The sequence below is a fragment of the Callospermophilus lateralis genome, chromosome 2 (assembly GCF_048772815.1).
Source record: "Callospermophilus lateralis isolate mCalLat2 chromosome 2, mCalLat2.hap1, whole genome shotgun sequence".
Classification (NCBI taxonomy): domain Eukaryota; kingdom Metazoa; phylum Chordata; class Mammalia; order Rodentia; family Sciuridae; genus Callospermophilus; species Callospermophilus lateralis.
Genome location: NC_135306.1, coordinates 159,664,431 through 159,683,613, shown reverse-complemented (window position 1 = coordinate 159,683,613; position 19,183 = coordinate 159,664,431). Strand labels below are relative to the sequence as shown.

At 33.9% G+C, this 19,183-nt stretch overlaps 1 protein-coding gene across 3 annotated transcripts in view; it reads left to right on the top strand.

Annotated features, from left to right (window-relative positions):
• The window catches only part of Sbf2 (SET binding factor 2), a 417,940-nt gene that overhangs the window by 304,602 nt on the left and 94,155 nt on the right, over positions 1-19,183 (top strand). The gene's annotated exons all lie outside the window — the stretch shown is intronic.

Here is a 19,183-nt window from a genome sequence, read left to right as displayed (position 1 = left end):
TACATCCACAAGACTGTGGTCCTAATTAGAATTAAATATATTCCATGCTTGTATAATTATATCAAAATGGATTTGACTGTCATGTACAACTGAAAAAAAAAAGATATAGCACAAGAGAATCACATGCAAAAGATAAGTGAATTTGTAAAATTTCTACTTTGGAATAGTAATTAAAAGAAAATTGCTAATTTGAACAATCTTTTAGTAGATTGTTTAGTACCATTAAAAGTCAACTGGTTGGGCTGGGATTGTGGCTCAGTGGTAGAGCGCTCACCTAGCATGTGCGAGGCCCTGGGTTCAATCCTCAGCACCATATAAAAATAAATAAAGATATTGTGAAAAAAATCAACTGGTCATTTATTTTGCAAGAAAACAGTGAGAAAAGAAATACAGTTATGACTAAAGCCAAGACTCTAATTTCTTCTATAGTAGCATGGAATTTGATTTACTCCATTGGTCCCTCCAGGTATATTTTCTTTTTAGGAGATAGATAAAGACAGATAAAAGGACTGTGTGTTTAACAAAAAAACACATACTCTCTTCTCCCTAATTCTGAGACAGTAGGAGGTGAGGGCAAAATTAGCACTGGAGGCCTCCCACTTGCTAAAAAGTTGAACACAAAGATAGGTGGTTGTCCTGCAAGGCTTGATTCCTTTCTGATTTTACTTCACTGTAGTGCACCCAGAATCCTGGATGCTGCTGCAGAAGGATTGAAGGGCAGAAGGATTTCTCGATGATCTAGAATCAAGAGACTTGTCTATATATGAACTTTAATCCTTTGGCCTGGATCTATAACTCTTAGCCCTACCCCCTGGTGCTTTTTAAAGACAAACAGATTCAAAGCTCCTATCAAACAACAGCTGGCACCAAAATTTTTGGGGTTAAGGCCTGGATACCAGTGTCTTAAAAGTTCCCCAGTTGTTGGAAATAGAAGTATTTAAGGATCTTGAAACCCTGAGAGTTTGTCTTTCATTTTTGTGTCAATGCTGATAATGTAATATAGTTTAATGACATGCTTCACTGGTGTAAACTGGTTATAAAGACAGTACTTTCTAGATGGGCAGTGGTGTGTGTGTGTGGAGATTTTAAGGTTCAAAAAATAACTTAGTACCTTTTTTGTTTTTCAGATCAATAAATTTAGAATTCTGAAAGATAGGTTAATGAAAATGAGGCTCTTTTCATTTTTTGCACCTGTTGATTCATATAAAAACTATTCATTTCTCTCTGTGTTCAGAACTCTTTGGAGACAAAATGAGGAACCTCAACATGAAAGATATGGCCTCTGCTTTTGAGGAATTTGTGATTTACTATATTAGAATTGAAGTAGGGAAAAATACTCAGAAAATGGAATAGTAAGGACTAAGGACATAGTTCCATGGTAGAGCAGTTGCCTACCATGCATGAGGCCCTGGGTTTGATTTCTTGTACTATAAAAAAATAATAATAATACCACCTATCATTGACTTAAGCACTTCCCAGGTACTTGGATGGTGTACTAAGTTCTTTACATGTACTAGTGCATTTAATCCTCACAATCATTACCTTGAGAGGTAGTCTGAGTTCAGAACCCATACTCTTGCCAGTGAATCCATATAGCTAGTGAAAAATAATCAAATGGTTGGGTTTTTTTATTCTTTTTTAGTCATATATGATAGTAGAGTCTATTTTGACATATTTATACAGACATGGAATATATCTTATTCTAATTAAGATCCCAGTCTTGTGGATATGGGTGATATTGAGATTCACTGTGGTGTATTCATATATATATATACATAGGAAAGTCATGTTACATTCATCTACTTCAACCAGTCATCAGTGGAAGGGTACCTAGGTTGGCTCTATAGCTTAGCTATTGTGAATTGTGCTGCTATAAACATCGGTGTGCCTGAGTCACTATAATATGTTGATTTTAAATACACACACACACACACACACACACACACACACACTGAGGAAAGGGATAACTGGGTCAAATGGTGCTTTCATTCCTGTTCTTTTGAGGAATCTCCATACTGTTTTCCAGAGAGGTTTCACCAATTTGCAGTCCCACTGATAATGTGTGAGTGTACCCTTTTCCCCGTATCCTCTCTAACATTTATTGTTAACTTGTATTCTTTACAATTGCCACCAGGTGGTTGGTATATATATGATTGTAGATTGACACAATACATTTATTTATTTATTTTTATGTGGTGCTGAGGATAGAACCCAGTGTTTCACAAGTGCTCTGACAACCTCGGCCCTAAATGGTTGTTTTTAAACCACTAAGTTTTGGCTGTATTTTTACACATCAGTAGATAAATACAAATGCTAGCATATAGTTAGGTGCAATGGAAGTATTAGCTAATATCATTATTGGCATTATGTAGATCTTTGAAGCCAGGTTGTGAAGTTCATATATGATCAATAGGGAGCTATTATAGGTAATTGGCCAAGACAACCAACATTGTAATTTTTATTAACTTTGTAATGGAGTCCAGCTTAAAGAAATTATTGATCAGTACAAGAAAATTTAATTTTCAAGCCCTGTATTCAGAAAAACAGAACATCATATACAGAAGTGCTAATCAATGATCCCATGCTAAATTACTTTACATATTACAAATATCTATGGAAGTTATGCATAGATAACTTCTGTGGCTCAGAATATTATATCATTATTTATAATTATTGTGTCATTATTCATAATTTTTCCTCAATGTTATAATCAAATTTTACTAGCTTCATCCCAATACCTGTGAATTTCATAGGAATTTTTCTATAAAATAACAATAAAAGTAACAATTCAAAATACTCAAAGTTAACAAATAGTGAATAGATTTGCTTTTATTCCAACAGGCCCTAGGATACTTTTTCTGAAATAGTCTCTGGCTTCTGTTTGCATTTTTGCTATCTCTCAAGTTAAAGAGACATTTGTATTAAACCAGAATTCTTGTCTATTTGCTAAGTAATTGATTTCCCAATTGCATCTTTGATGGCTTGACTCACTGTGTTGTAAAGATCTGTGGTATTACAAGGAAGGCTGTGGAAAAACAACACATTTTTGCTTTGTTATTTTCCTTACAAAAACAAGTTCATTTGTTTAATTGGGGGAGGTGGGAAGAATTGTATAAACTATACTTGACCAGATCAAAATCTGTTCTCTTTTCCATCCAAGAAAATTAACTAAGGCTGACATCTGGATGTGCCCCATGCCAAAGTGTTTTCATGAGAAATCAGCCCAACAGGAGTGTTATTTAAATCCTCTAGAAATATTGATTTTAAATTAATAAACTAAAATTTTATAGCATAACTCTATAGTTAAAAGCAACAAGATGCTATGTAACAATGAGTAGTTTACTTATTCTTTCATAAATAATCGGTTTAAGTAGTCATATCAATGTTTTAAACTTTGTATGTGAGAGTACATTTTAGAATTACCAGCCAGCCCCCAGAATAGTGCTAAATACCATTTGTACTCCAAAAAATGCTCACAGTTGTAGGGTAATTTATCCTTAGGTGCCAGTGCTTTGCCAAGAACCTTTTGTCCACATGCAAATCTTATGTAAACATTGCTTCAATTCATTTATATCTTTTGTCATCTGGTGAAAAAATGAGATTCTAGATCCAAAAATACTTAAGGATTGCTTACAGTAATGCAACAGAAAGATAAAGGAACATTAGTCCCTTTGTGTTAATGATTGGCACATGTATTACCTTTAAAAATCACCATTGACCCCATGTTTTGTTTGTTTTTCTATAGCGAGTACTTGCTAAAGACTTCTGTAGACAGTAAAAGGGTTAAAGTACACATCTCTGCAAATGAATATAAATGAATTATAGACATTCCTTTTTCCTTACACTTAAATTTGAAAATCATACTTCTTGCAATTCAGGTCACTGATTAAAATGTCAAAAAGGGTAAAATTTTATAGAAGATCACTTGATACCTCCTTTTAGGGTAGCATCAATCTATTTAGTCAATAGATAGGAAAAATATGATGGAAAAGATAATTTGGAATCAAGTCACAGAATGCCTAAAATGTCATGTTAAGCAATTTAGACTAATATTATCCTCTTGTCACTAAGTAGTATACAATGAGCAGGACAGTGACATGATTGTATTTCAGAAATTTAAAGCAATACAGAAGAGGATTGGGAGGATTGAGAAGTTGTAGCAGCAGAGGCTCTTAGTAAGCTACCATAACAGACAAGTGCTAATGAGGGGGTTTAGGGAGAGACAACATCAGAGAGGTACAAAATGCCTAGAGAGTCCAAACAAATAATGCAAATAAGTCAAGCAGGCAAAGAAGAGTAGACATTACTACCTAAAGGGCAGTCACTGCTCAGCTGTAGCAGTTGTTAACAATACAAGAACGTTGTTACACATCTTTCAATTTTTCAAGAGAAATAGGAAATTTAGATTTTTATGTTAAATCTCTTCATTTGTAAAGGTTGGTTTCATTTTTTAAAATCCTATGCAGCCAAAATAAAACATATCTGCAGCCACCTGTAGCTAATAGGATGCCAGCTTTACAACCTCTAGCTTTTAGATTCTGGTTGTAAATTTCTATTGTACATTATAGTGGGAAGTCAGAAAGATGTGTATTTGAACTTTGACTTATCTCAGATCTTAAACAAATGTCTGAAATGAAGATAACTAAACATGAAATTATAAAGCACCCAGCTTAGTGAATGGCATATATAGTTGTACACAATATTTATTAAACAAAATACAGGACATGAATTCAAATACAAATTGAACCTCTGCTTTATCAGTCACTGGATATGCATTGAAGCGTAAGAAGCCTCAGAGCTTAGTCAAGGTCCTATAGTGGATAAATGGCAAGACTGTGTTGACTCAGGTTAACACTCTTAAATACTGCCCTATACTATGTTACCTGGCATTATATTCTGTCTCACAAGCTGTCTGCAACTCCAGCTACAGCTGGAAGCAAAAGTCTATTTAATAACTTTCACCCCCAGGGAAGGTAGAAGCAAAACCTTAATAAGTATACTTTCTGCTTAGCTTCCTCTCTGTTAAACAGCTTTTCCTATACTAACCCTAAAGTTATGATAGTAGCAAAAGTAATAAATAGCCCTTCACAGTGCTAAACATCTTGACCCAAATCAACAGTGGGCAAGAACTGTCTTTGGCAAGAAGTGAGCTCTAGTCCTATGGGTTTTTCTTTTTTCTTTTCTTTTTTTTTTTTTTTTCAAGTTTCCCTGCCTCCTTGGGGCCCCTCAAGGGTCCTCCTGGTCCATTACTGGGGAAGAGAGTCAAAAGGCATACTTGATTCTGTTGATTTTCAGTAGGCTTTTAATATTTTCATTTAGGGGAGGAACTTTCTGGCTTTAGGATAGAAATTAGAAACCTTTGGTGAGGTACAACCTGATAAAGTAGTTGAAAAGAAAAAAGAATATGCAAAACTTGCTGTCTTTATATTATCATTGTCCCATAAAGACATATTGCTGTCTTTATGGGTAACAAAAGTGAAGATAATAAACTACTATCCCTAAAGAGAACTTTATAGATTATTATTCTTATTTAATTTTGCTTATGCAGCACTGTTTCCTTTGTATTAATCAGCATTGTTAACATTTTTGAAAAGTCATAGACTTGATGGGGATTTGTGGAGGAGCTGCTAAATTACAGAAGAAAATGAATTATGTGGTACTATAAATATTACAGCAGAAAATGAATTATGTGGTACTATAAATACTCAATTCAGTGACTCAGCAAATTCCCTTTGTGTCTAAAGTACAAATATTTTGTATCTACTTCATGAGACCTGTTTTTAATTTCTGCACCTTTGTAGTTGTCCTTATTTGTCACTGTTATATTTTCACATTACATGAAAAATATAAAGAGAGAGCACTTTCAGAGGGAGGTTTAAGTTTGGGGGAAATGAAAGCAAAGGAAACCATGCTTTAATATGATGGTGGGGATTACCATGAAGAAGTCAAAGAACCATCTGGAATGTCTGTGAGAAATTTGTTGTTTTTATTATACTCTTGAGTGACCTTTCCAACTAATAAGATTAGATTTAGAATTGTAATTTTATAAGCAAACCTCTAGAAAATATATAACTAACCTTTTAGAATTTGACAAGCACTCTCTGTACCTCCAGTTCCTGGAAGGAGTAAAACGATTAAGGCACACATCTCTTAGAGTGGTCACTGATAAATTATAAAGATTTCCTGGACTGGGGCTGTAGCTCGGGAGTAGCATGCATGTTTAGCATGTATGAGGCCCTGGGTTTGATCCCCAGAACCACAAGTTTTTGCTTTGGTTTGTTTTTTTTTTTTTTAATCATTAAAAAAGGAAAAAAAGATTTCTTATTCTTTCACTTAAATTTGTAATCCAAGCCAATGATAAATATGTTTAAAAGGGCAGAATTTTGTAGCAGAACACTTGACATTTCCTATTAGGATACCAGTCTACTCAGCTGTTATTATACTTCCAATACAATATGTAAGTTATGTTAGGCAGATTTTCAGAGTTGATGCTGAGACATGCACAACATGGTCTCTATACTCAAAAGCTATTGAGCAACTACGTATACACAATTTTTTTTCATTTATTTATGTTTAACAGTTTTGCATTCAGCTTTTAAATCTAAAATATTGTTAACACTTCCATAAATATTTATTATCATCTCTTAATGACTATGCACAAAATAGAAACAGTATCAAAACTGGTACACAACACATTTTTTTTTCTTTTTTAATGGACACAATGCTTTTTTTTTTTTTTTTTTAATGTGCTGAGAACCATATCCAGTGCTTCACACATGCTAGACAAATGCTCTACCCTGAGCTACAACCCCAGCCCAACAACACTTTTTTTTTCTATAAAACAATAGAGTATTACTTATTTAAAAAAAAAAAAAAAAAACAAAACCTCTGTACCTTGGTGATTTTTGTTTTAATACAAATATTAATATTCATTATTACATTGGCAACTAAAAGCTGTTAAATGCCATTTTATCTTGTATTATCCTGAGAAAGGTTGTAACATTGCATTTGCATTTCAGCACATTCTTGAGCAAACAGAGTCCTAAAAGTAGTACAAAATAGAATGTAATAATTGTTATAGGCGTATAGACAGAGATATACATAAGATACTGTTTTACTCTGCTTGGACTACCATAACAAAATACTATAGCTGGGTGGCTGAAACAACAAAAATTTATGTTCTCAGAGTTCTGGAAGCTAAAAGTCCAAGGTGAAGGTTCTAGCGATTTCTGTTTCTGGTGTGGTTTCCCTTTTTGGCTTATAGACAGCTGCCTTATTGCTATGCAAATTGGAAAGAGAGATTTAAAGTGGAAGAAACAACTTGACCAGTGTCATGGCAGTGAAGAAGCAGCTGCATTCAGCTGCATTTACCTGCATTTAGCTCTTTTACCTATAATATAATATCTGCATGATACAATAACTCAGGAAGTCAAGAAAGGAAGGATTGGACCATAGTACTTAGTATCTTATGAAACACTAATTTCTGGTTTCATTACTAATCTAATTATGTGGCCTTGGTTATGTTCCTTTACTTCTGTCTCTTCATCCCCATGCATCAATGAAAAAATAAATCAATTCTCTGATATTTCTTCTAAATCTGAGTCTATTCTTCAAAACAAGCAGCTGATTTAACAAGCATTATATGTTTGTGTGTGCCTGCATATTTTCACTTTTGTGCCCTCACCAGCAGATGTGCAACTTCAATAAATGTTTGATGGTAGGCAGAAAAATCTGCCACTTATGTAAGTTTCATTTAAACTCCTCCTACCATCCATGATTGGGAAACTTATTCGGCATATTCTAAGCACCCAAAATGGGTATCCCAGGGAAGAATGAACAAGTCAATTGAGGAAGTATATGACTTTCCCCTTCTTCACTGGCCCTCAAATTTTCTCCTGTTTTTGACTTTCAATTTCCCTCGTGACTTGACTGCTCCCTCTATGGAACCTTAATCTCAAAGCCTTCTTTCATGTTTAATTATGGACAACTGGTTAAAGTTATCACCAAGCACATAGTAATATTTGATTCTTAGTAAAAGTTAGACCTTAAATTATACAAATGAAACACAAATAGTAAACTTTCAAATATTAGTAAGTAGAAGAGCTGGAGCTGTAGAAGGGAGGGAGAGTTTGTGGCATTCCTAAAAGCCTTAGAAGTGGAAAATGATCCCCTAGAGCTTGAAAACCATTTCCAGTCCTAAAACAGTTTGATGTAGCATTACAGCCATTCGTTCTTAGCACTGGACCTGTCTTGGTTATTTTCAACTAGGTAATTACCACTGTTTGCCTATTTTCTAGAGTTCTAGGCATAATTGTTGGCTTACTCATACAAACACTTGGATAACTTTAACGTAGTCTTTATAAGTAGATAATTCTTCCCCCTGGAAAATGACTACTATGTGTACAGCTTATTCCTCATACTCAAGGCTCAGTTGTAATGAATCTTTCCAAAATAAATAAGAAGCAGTAGAATTAAAATTGAAGATATTGTCCTCAAAACAGGGACATATTTCTCAAGAAATATATTTTCTTTCCTCACTTTATAAAGTCAGCTTACGACAATACTAAGTCTTTCTTCTCAAAATAGATTGACTTACATCTGTCAGATGTACATGCCGATTAAGAAGGTGTATCTTCATAATAAACACGGGTTTAGGAGCTTAGGTGACTTACCTTATCTCAAGGCCCACTGCCCATATTTACTACTCTGTGGCCTCCACTTTGCATAGGCACCACCTCATTGAATCACACTGACTTGTCAGTCACTCACTCTCTCAAGGCACAGCTTCAAACTAAAACCTTTAAGAAAATGTAGCAACTGAAGTAACAGTTACAGCAAAAATGCACCCATGGTTGATGTGCCATGGATACAACCTGCAGTTGAGTCTTTATTTGGTCATTGATGAGAGTCTTAAGTTTCTGAGTCAAAACATCATGAAATTTGGAAAATTGGGCTTCAGGTTGTTATGATTTTGTTGTTTATGGGAAATCCTTTTAAGACCCTGCTTTTTGTAACAATTTTTTTAGGTCTATAGAAAAGTTGAGTAGATAAAATCTAAGGAAGGAAGAAATGTACTACCAAATTGTAATTCAATAGTACTGTGGTTTCTGTTTTTATCTAGTAAAAAGCAGGAAATAGTAAAGGGAATAGTAAAATAGTAAAGGGAATAGTAAAATAGTAATACAACCTGCAGGTTGTATCCATGGCACATCAACCATGTAAATAGTAAATAGTAAAATAGTAAAGGGAATCAGTTCATTCTTCTTCCTTTTACTATTATTTGTTTGGTAATAAAAATTCAAAATAAAAATCACTTAAAATCAGAGCTTGCTAATTATGTTTTTCCTCCAGATTCTTGTCATTAAAATAGTCTCTAAGATACTTAGAATATTTAAGTGTTAAAGTTTAATCAATGGTAACATATTAAATACAGTACATTTGGAGTTAGATGGTAATAGCCAGCTTTCTAGGTGCCTGTCTGCCTCACTGCCCATTAGATTCCTTAAACTATAAGCTGTTCCTCTACCCAGGCAGGTGTTTCTATTTTCCAAAGATATCCGTGATCTTTCTGATGTTGTACTATGTCCTTGTACAACTGTTATTGCCCCCAATACGTCTATGAGCCCTTGGCTGTTTCTACTATCTACTAAATATATATTAAGTGTTATATACTGTGCTGAGAGTTTTATTTATTGGTTTTCCCATCTTCATAAGGCAGAACTACTCTGAAATGAAGTTAGCACAGTACAATGTAATCTTAGTTTTGCCTTCATAGTATGTCTTCTAAATTGTCAGACTGTGTTGAAAGATTACACCTACTATTTGTGACTTTATGCTAATTTTTTCTGTACTAATCCATTTTCTTTAAACTTTTTTGACAAACTACATAAATTATTTTTTAATGATTACTTCTGCTCACTGAAAAGACTCCCTAAGTTCTAAAAAGGCCATTTTTTGTACTTAGAGGAATCCAAGAATCTTTGGCATCACCAAAGTCATTTTTAGGGTACCTTATTTATTTATTTGTCTGTTTATTGGTACTCAGAATTGAGCCCAGGAACACTTAACACTGAGCCACATCTCCAGCTCTTTTTATGTTTTATTCTGAGACAGGGTCTCACAAAGTTGCTTAGGGCCTTGAATCATCCTCCTGCCCCAGCCTCTGAATCACTGGGATTACAGGCATATGTCACCATACTCAAGGTGCCTAATTTATTATTTTAATCTAGAAACAGTTTTCAGTTCCATCAGCAGAGAAATAAGAGTTACTTTAGAATGTATGCTGTTTTAAATAAACATATAGCCTCTTTGTATTTGTTATTCCATCTCTGAAACTTCCCTTGCCAATGGGACTTAGGTATCAATCCCTCTTCCATACTTACTTGTTATCTCACTACCTTATTATGAATTTGCAACTCTCCCATTAACATCTAGTTGATAGTTTCCTTAGAAAATTGCCTTTGCTTCAAGAGGAATGATGTGCATACTAATGAACAAGGAGAAACAGGGGAGTTCATAACCCACTTGAATCAAATGTATGAAATATGATATGTCAAGAACTGTGTAATGTTTTGAACAACCAATAATAAAAATTTTTAAAAAAGAACATTCTTCTTCGAGAGGTAAATAATAAAGGTTATCTTATTTTCTGTTTAATTTTTATTCCATATATAATAATCTCATTTTAAAATATTATATGTATTATATATATGTTAATTTTAGAAATTAAAAAAAATTATAGCTTATCACAAAAATAGCAGTCCCTACTTCCAGAAATCTATCTACTTTCCAGGGACAACCATGTTGAACATGTTGAACTCTTTAGATATTTCTTTTGGTATTTGGGTTAGCATTTCTAACTAATAAGCTTTCACGGCTATTTCTTAATTTTACAATGTTAGACATTATGAAGTGACTTGAATTGTAAAGGTTTGGGTCTCTTACATTACCACCACATCTGCCCATCCTCTTACAAATTTCTCCCTCCTTTCATTCTACACAGTAACACATCCCACCTTGTCAGTCTGACATTAAGTCTGATTTCTACTCTTTTGTTTGTGACCCATTTTATCTCTATGCTCCCTTATAGAATTGCCCTTTATGGATTACATGTTCATAATGTCATGCCTTATGCATAACATTATGTAGGTATAACATCATTAGGTAGGCATTAGTTGGATCTTTCAAACTGAAAAATCTGTTACCTTAGGTTCTGCAAAATACTAATAAGAATATTCATTTATTTGATTATTTTCTCCTCTTAATTTTCTATGCTTCTCTTTAGAATTCCTACTAATTGGATACTAACTAGATTATTTTAGATTTATCCATGTTGTTCCATGTGTCAATAGTTCATTCCTTTTTATTATTGAATAATAATCCATTATATAGATATACCACAGTTTGGCAATCCATTAACCTGTTGGTAGAAATTTGAATTGTTTCCAGATTTTAGCTATTTCAAATGAGGGTACTATGAATAGTTATATACAAAATTTCTATAGATATGCATTTCACTTTTTCTTGGATAAATACCTGGAAATGGAATGGCTATATCTAATGATAGGTGTATGTTTAACTCCTTAAGAAATGGCCAACCTTTTCTCCAAAGAGCTAACATTTTCTATTCCTTCCAAAAGTATGAGACTTCTGGTTCCTCCACATCTTCATGTTAGTGTTTTAGCTATAGTTAATTTATCTTCATGTTAGTTTTAGCTATTCCAATAGACAGGAAGTAATATGTTGTTGTGATTTTCATTTGTATCTTCCTAATGACCAATAATAATGAGTTTCTTTGCAGGCGCTTATTTGCTATCCATATGTCATCTCTGGTGAAGTGTCTATTCATATATTTTGCCCATCTTTTTTAACTGGTTGGTTGTTTCTCTACTTGAGTTTTAAAAGTTTATTACATGGTTTGCATACAAGTTGTTTAATAAATATGAGATTTTCTATTATTATCCTAAAATAGTGTCTTTTTATTCTCAAGTTTCTTTAAAAAATCAGAAGTCTTTGCCTAGTCAGAGGTCATAAAGCTTGTTGTTGTTGTTGTTGTATTTTCTTCTAGAACTGTTACATTTGAGTCTGATTCTTTTTTGAGTTAATTTTCATATATGATATTATATATCACCAATGATCCAATTGTTCTGACACCATTGATTGCAATGATTATCCTTTCCCTCCTGAATTGCTTTTGCATCTTTGTCAAGATATTTGTCCATATACAGTGGCATCTATTTCTGAATTCTTTTTTTGTTGTTATTCCATTGATTTTTTTATATCAGTCTTAAGTATCATAGATTTATAATAAGTCATGAAACCAGATAATGTCAGCACTCTTTGTTTTCCTTTTTCAGAATGCTTTTGGCTATTCTCTGAACTTAGAGTTTCTGTGTGAATTGCAAAATGAGTTTTTCTATGTCTGTAAGGGCAAGAAGCTTGTGGGGTTTACATTGAATTTTTAGATTGATTTAGGGGAAATTAACAATTAAGCAACATTGAGTGTTTCAGTCCATGAATAAAATCAATCTCTCCATTTGTTTAGGTCTTTAGTTTCTTCCAACAGTACTTTAGAGTTTTTAGTGTCCACGTTTTGTCAGATTAACCTCTATAGTAATTAAATTTTTGATGCTATTGTTAATGTTATTATTTTTTAAAGATGGTATTTTCAAAATTTTTATTTTTATTTCTAGTTAAAGAAATATTTTTATATTATTCGAGTATCCCACAATCTTTTTAAATTCATCCTAGTACTTTTTTATAGATTTTGGCAGATTTTCTATGTGGACAATTTACATTACCTACAAAAACAGACAATTTTATTTCTTCCTTTCCAACATGGATACTTCGTATTTTTTTCTTGTCCTATTTCCCTGACTAGAACCCCTAGTACAATGTACAGTGTTGAGCAGACAGCAAGAATGGACATCCCTGTACTTTTTACAATCTCCATGGAAGATGTTAAGTCTTTCCTCATTAATTTAATGTTTAACTGTAGAATTTTCATAGATGCCTTTAAAGGTTGAGAAAATCTCTTATTATTTATAGATAACAAGAGTTTAGGAAGAATTTTGTTAAATACTTTTTCTGTATTTTGTTTGGTCAGTTTTTAAATGTCTTTTATTCCTAATTAACACATAATTGTACATAATTATAGGATACAAGTGTGACCTTCAAACCCTCTCTGCATTACTAAAATAGTCCTGTGATTTTTCTTTCTTAGTTGGGGCAGATTTTGTTAACTGATTTTGAATATTAAATCTGCCCAGCAGAACTTCCACTGTTGGTGGTAATGTAAATTAGTACAACCATGATGGACAATAGTATGTTGTTCCTCAGAAAACCAGAAATAGAACTACAGTTTGATCCAACCAATCCTACAACAGGTATACCTTGAAAAGAATTAAAATCAGTATGTCAAAGAAACATCTGCACTCACGGGTTTATTCCAGTATTGTTCCCAATGTCAAGATATGGAGTCAGTGTTGATGACTATCAACAGATGAGTAGATGAAGAAAGTGTCTTATATATACACAGTAAAATATTATTTGGTGAAAGAATGAAATTTTGTCATTTGCAGCAAATGCATTTGACTGGAGAACATTACTTTAAGTGAAATAAGCTAGACACAGAAAGACAAATACTGTGTTTTCTTTTTTTTTTTTTTTGTACCAGGGATTGAACACAAAGGTACTTAACCACTGAGCTACATCCCCAGCCCGTTTCATTTTTTATTTTGAGAAAAGTTCTCACTAATTTGCTTGGGGACTCACTAAATGGCTGAGGCTGGCTTTAAATTCCTGCCTCAGCCTCCCAAGCCACTGGGTCACAGGCATGTGCCACCACACCCAGCATATGTTTTAACTTCTGTGTGAAAGCTAAAAGGTTGACCTGAAAGAAGTAGAAATTAAAATAGTGGTCACCAGAACCTGGGAAGAGTGTGGAGGAGGTTGGAAGAAGAGGAGGACTTCAGTGAGTACAGGGGTGCAGCTGGATAGGTACAATAATTTTTAAAGGTCATAGCAGGATGACTATGGTTGACAACAATTAATTGAATATTTCTAGTAAGTAGAAAGGAGGATTTTGAGTGTTCCTAATACAAAGAAATGATAAATGCCTAAAGTGATATATATACCAGTAACCCTGACCCAATCATTACATAATAAGTACATACATTGAAATATCACACTGTACCTCATAAATATGCACAGTTCTCTCTCATATGTGGAAGTTAGAGATAAAAATATTTATAAAAGGGACTTCATGAAAATAGAAAGGAAACCAGTAGAATAGAGGAGGGGAGGGAACGAGGAAGAAACTTGAAAACTAAATTTATCAAATTATGTCACATGCCTGAATAATTATGTCACAGTAAATCCCCCTATTGTGTAGAATCTATTGTGTAGAATGCCCAATAAAAATATTTTTTTAAAAAAACCTGTCCTGCATTTCTAAGTTACACTTCACTTGGTTGTGATATATTATTTTAATATATTGCTACATTCAAGTTGCTAAAATTTTGTTTTGAATTTTTACATCTATGTTCATGAAGCATATTGGTCTATTTTTATAATATCATTTTCTTGTTTTAGTGCTAATTAGAAAAAGACTGCCTTTAGAGAATGAGTTGGGAAGTATTCTCTCCTCTTTAATTATTTGGAAGAATTTATATTGAATTGGTATTTTTTTTTCTTTTTTTTATTTGTTTGTTGAAAAGGTACTAGGGACTGAACTCAGGGGTGCTCTCCCATTGAACTATATCCCCAGCCCATTTTTTTGTTGTTTGTTTTGTTTTGTTGTTTGAGGCAGGGTCTTGCTAAGTTGCTCAGGCTGGTCTCAAACTTGTGATCCTCCTGCCTCAGGCTCCTGAGTAGGTACCTTTGCTACCACACCCAACTTTAATTTTCATTTTAATTGAGACAGTATTTGTACATCTTTATGGGGTACATTATGGTCATTATGTGGAAACATTGTATAATAATCATATCAAGGTAATAAGCATTTCCATTTCTTCAAAGATTAATCATTTTTATTTATTGATTTTCATATTCTACTTTTCTAGTAATTTTTAAATATATCATAGATTGCTTTAACAAATAGTTACCCTACTGTATTATAGAAAAACCAAAACTAATTCCTCCTTTCTGAATTTTCAGTGACCCTTATTGACTTTCTTTCTGTTCCCCATCCCCTTTTGTTGATTACATTCTCCTAATCAGGTCTTTTATCCTCCTAGTTTATAGTACAATCCTAAACACAATTATTAATTTTTATCTCTTACCATGTGGGATATAATTCTTATATTCCTGTATAGATAATAGACACTTTGTAGACAAGAATCTTATGGTGCATGACATTAAGAAAATGAAAATCACAAGTCTCCACTTATGAGTAGATTTAGAGGTGGATTGTTTCTAAATGTAGGTTTAAAAATAGCTTAAATTAAATCAAATATATTTTTTAATTCTTGAGTTCATTAAAAATATTAATTTAAGAAAAACAAAACTAATGCTTCTCCATTGTGGTAAAAAAATAATATATAATTCATTGTTTGTAACTTCTTATTGGTAGTAAAATCAAAGGCAAAAAGAATATGTCAAATGACACTGCTAGAATGTTTCCACCAGACTAGTGGAAACTCAGTAGGACAAATGATCCTGTTTCTTCAGAAAATAAAGTACAAGTGGGAAAAGAATCTATAGAATAAAACTGATCTTCGGGATAAACAAACTAATGTTATAATGTAGCTTTATTTAGATCCTATCTAAATTGAACAAACTGATTGTAAAAATAACAACCAAAAAAATAGAGGAGAATTACATTTATAAAGCAACTGCAAATTTGAACACTAAGTCAATATTTAATATAAAAGAATTCTTGTTAATTTTTTAAAAAGTGTATTGCAAAATAAATCTACATGAATAATTTCTTACTGGAAAAGTAACCCCAAAATGCTTAGAGGTACACATAACAATGGTAATTATCATATTTGGGGAGCCCCCCTCTCAAGTACTTCCAGGCCCTATTAAGTGGTACCAAAACACTAGTTTAGTTAGCCAGGCATGGCACACACCTGTAATCCCAGAGGCTCGGGAGGTTGAGGCAGGAGGATCATGAATTCAAAGCTAGCCTCAGCAACTTAGCAAGGTCCAATGCAATTTAGTGAGACCCTGTCCCAAAATTAAAATATAAAAAGAACTGTGGATATGACTCCATGATTAAGCACCCTGGGTTTAATCTCCAGTACCCACCCACCCCCAAAAAAGTTGATAGTTGACTTGTATCATAATATTCATTTACCATTATTTATTATGGTCAAAAGCTAGAAACAAGCCAACTGAAAACAAGGAAAAACTATATATTCATACAGTGAAATCCCATACTGTAGTTTCATTGTACAGTAGTCCAAAACTAGACTCTAGCCAAACTGTCTGGGTTTGAATTCCAGTTCTGGCTGTACCACTTTCTAGAAGTGTTCTATGAGCAGATTACTTAACTTCTTAGTGTCTCATCTTTAAAAAGCTGGGCTTGGTGGCTCAAGCCTATGGTTTCATCTACTTGGGAGGCTGGGGTGGGAGTATTACTTGAGACCCACAGGTTTGAAACCAGCCTAAGCAATACAGGAATATCTCATTACAAAAATAAAAACCAGGGGCTGGGGATGTGGCTCAAGGGGTAACTCGCTCACCTGGCAAGCACGGGGCGCTGGGTTCAATCCTCAGCACCACATAAAAATAAAATAAAGATGTTGTGTCCACCGAAAACTGAAAAATAAATGTTAAAAAGTTTTCTCTCTCTCTCCCTCTCTTCTCTCTCTCTCTCTCTCTCTCTCTCTCTCTCTCTCTCTCTCTCTCTTTCTCTCTCTCTCTAATAAAAAATAAATAAAAATAAAGACCAGAGGAAATAATAGTACTTATCTCAATGGGTCATAAGATTTCTGTAAGGTTTAAATGAGTTTATAAATATTGGTAGTAAAATCTCCACAAATTTAAGATAGTTTCTGCATTCTACATTATTCTTTAAGATCATCATGTATTTATGGAAGGAGTCCTGCTTTCCATCCTGAAATCTAGTGTCTCTCTGAGCCCCCCAAAAGGAAACTCAGGCCTGCGTGGCAAACATGTAGCCAGATAAGATTTATACAGGCGCTTTGTACTTACATCTAAACCTTTCCCTTGACAATCTATCTGGTCTCTCAGATGATTTCTGTCCATTTGTTTGGATTTTAATCTGGCCTGCTGTTTGGTGAAGCCCATAAGTTTATTCTCCACATCCTGCCCCATGCTGGGTTTCCTTTGAAAGCTTTGTAGAAAATGAATGGCATTCCTTAATCTAGTACTTTCAGGGCTATTTTTTCTAGATAAGGAAGGAAATCAACACATTCTTAAATATCTCATAAAACTGCATGACAAAATAGCACTTGTTTCTTTAGGACAGAATCATAAGAATTATTATGAAGTATAAAATAAATATTAGTGCCAGAATTGAAGGGAAAAGGAGATGTCATTTGACATCAGCATTCCCTACCACTACTCTCAGTATGAATTAAATCTCATCTTTGTATAAAATAAAATATCATGAAGCTAGCAATATATACCAGTTTGAAAAAACATCTTGGAAACATTTTTGCTTACAGCAAAAGAAGTGATTAAAATTGGGAGATAGTTTTGTCCATAGGTGCTTTTTTTCTCTATTTAAAAACACTATTATTTTGGCCAGATGTGGTGGCGCACGAGAGGCAAAGGCAGGAGGCAGGAGGCAGCAGCTCCGGAGGCGGAGGCAGGAGGATTGGGAGTTCAAAGCTAGCCTCAGCAATTTAGCGAGGCACTAAGCAACTCAGTGAGATCCTGTCTCTAATAAAATACAAAATAGGGCAAAGGATGTGGCTCAGTGGTAGAGTGCCCCTGAGTTCAATCCCTGGTACCAAAAAAGAAAGAAAAAAAAAAAACCTACTATTTTCACAGATTATACTGAATCAGAAACCCTAAAAAGTCTCATTTCATCTTTCCCTCCATAATTACATTACAATTTTGTTTTGTGGGGAAGTATCCTAATTTTTATATCTTACAGAATTTTTATATTCCAGTGTAATGGAAAATCATATTTCTGTTCCCATCTCATCAGGCGTTCTTGGACAAATCCATTCTTTATAGGGTTTCTCAAATGTGCAGTGAAGACATGCAATATTCAACTTTTGCAGTCTGCTTTGCAGCCCAACCAGACTGAAAAGTTCCATTTTTACAATTTCTGTCTGAGGGAATCTAGGTAGAATGAAGTGCTACTGCCCTCTGCTGGTCCTGAGAACACACCTGCCCATTCAGTGCAGTGGCCCTGCCCATTCTAACACAGGGCCCCAAAGTCCTTGCCCACAGTTTAACAAACAGCAGGAAGTCACAAAGAAAGGCAGATTTCATGTTTGGGAAAATAATAATATTTTTAGCATCTGGAAAATAGTGATTTCTTGTACATATATCAGATACCATAGCCACTCATGACTGTCTTGCCACTGAAAGTATTTATCCTATAATCATTTCACCTGGCTATAATCCTCATCTAGTAAACAAGCTGTGGGTTCTGACCGTTTTGGATCACTGTTACTCTCTTTTGCACCATTTTTCTACTTGAAACATATAGAGTCCATAGGTTTACAGAAGCTTTTGCATATTCATTTTAGTTTTTGAATAAACAGGAAGATAATGTCAATGTATATGTGCCACAGATAGGGAGTATGCAGCATCAGTGAGGAAAATGCCAAAGGAGAAAAGAAGGGCTTCATTAGACTCTCAGAGTCCTGTAGAGCTTTGTCAATTTTTTATTAAGAGATTTATAATTAATAAGTTTTTTGATGTATGATTTTCCTTTAAAAAATAAACTGATAGGATCCTAAGGAAACTAATGAGGATTTGTTAAGAGCTCAGTTTTCCTGAGCTTGACTATATTAATGTAATTTCAGGACTCCAGAGCTTTTGGAGCTGCTATTCTGTACATTGTGCAATTCATCGGTATTAAAAGGTGCTGCTACCCAGGCTGGAGATATAGCTCTATAATGGAGAGTTTCCCTAGCATGTGCAAGGCTGTGGGTCCAGAGAAAGAAAGGAAGGAATTGAGGGAGGGAGGGAGGAGAAAAGAAAAGAAAGAAATAGTACTACCTCTGATTCTTCTTATGGGAAAGGCAGTTAAGAA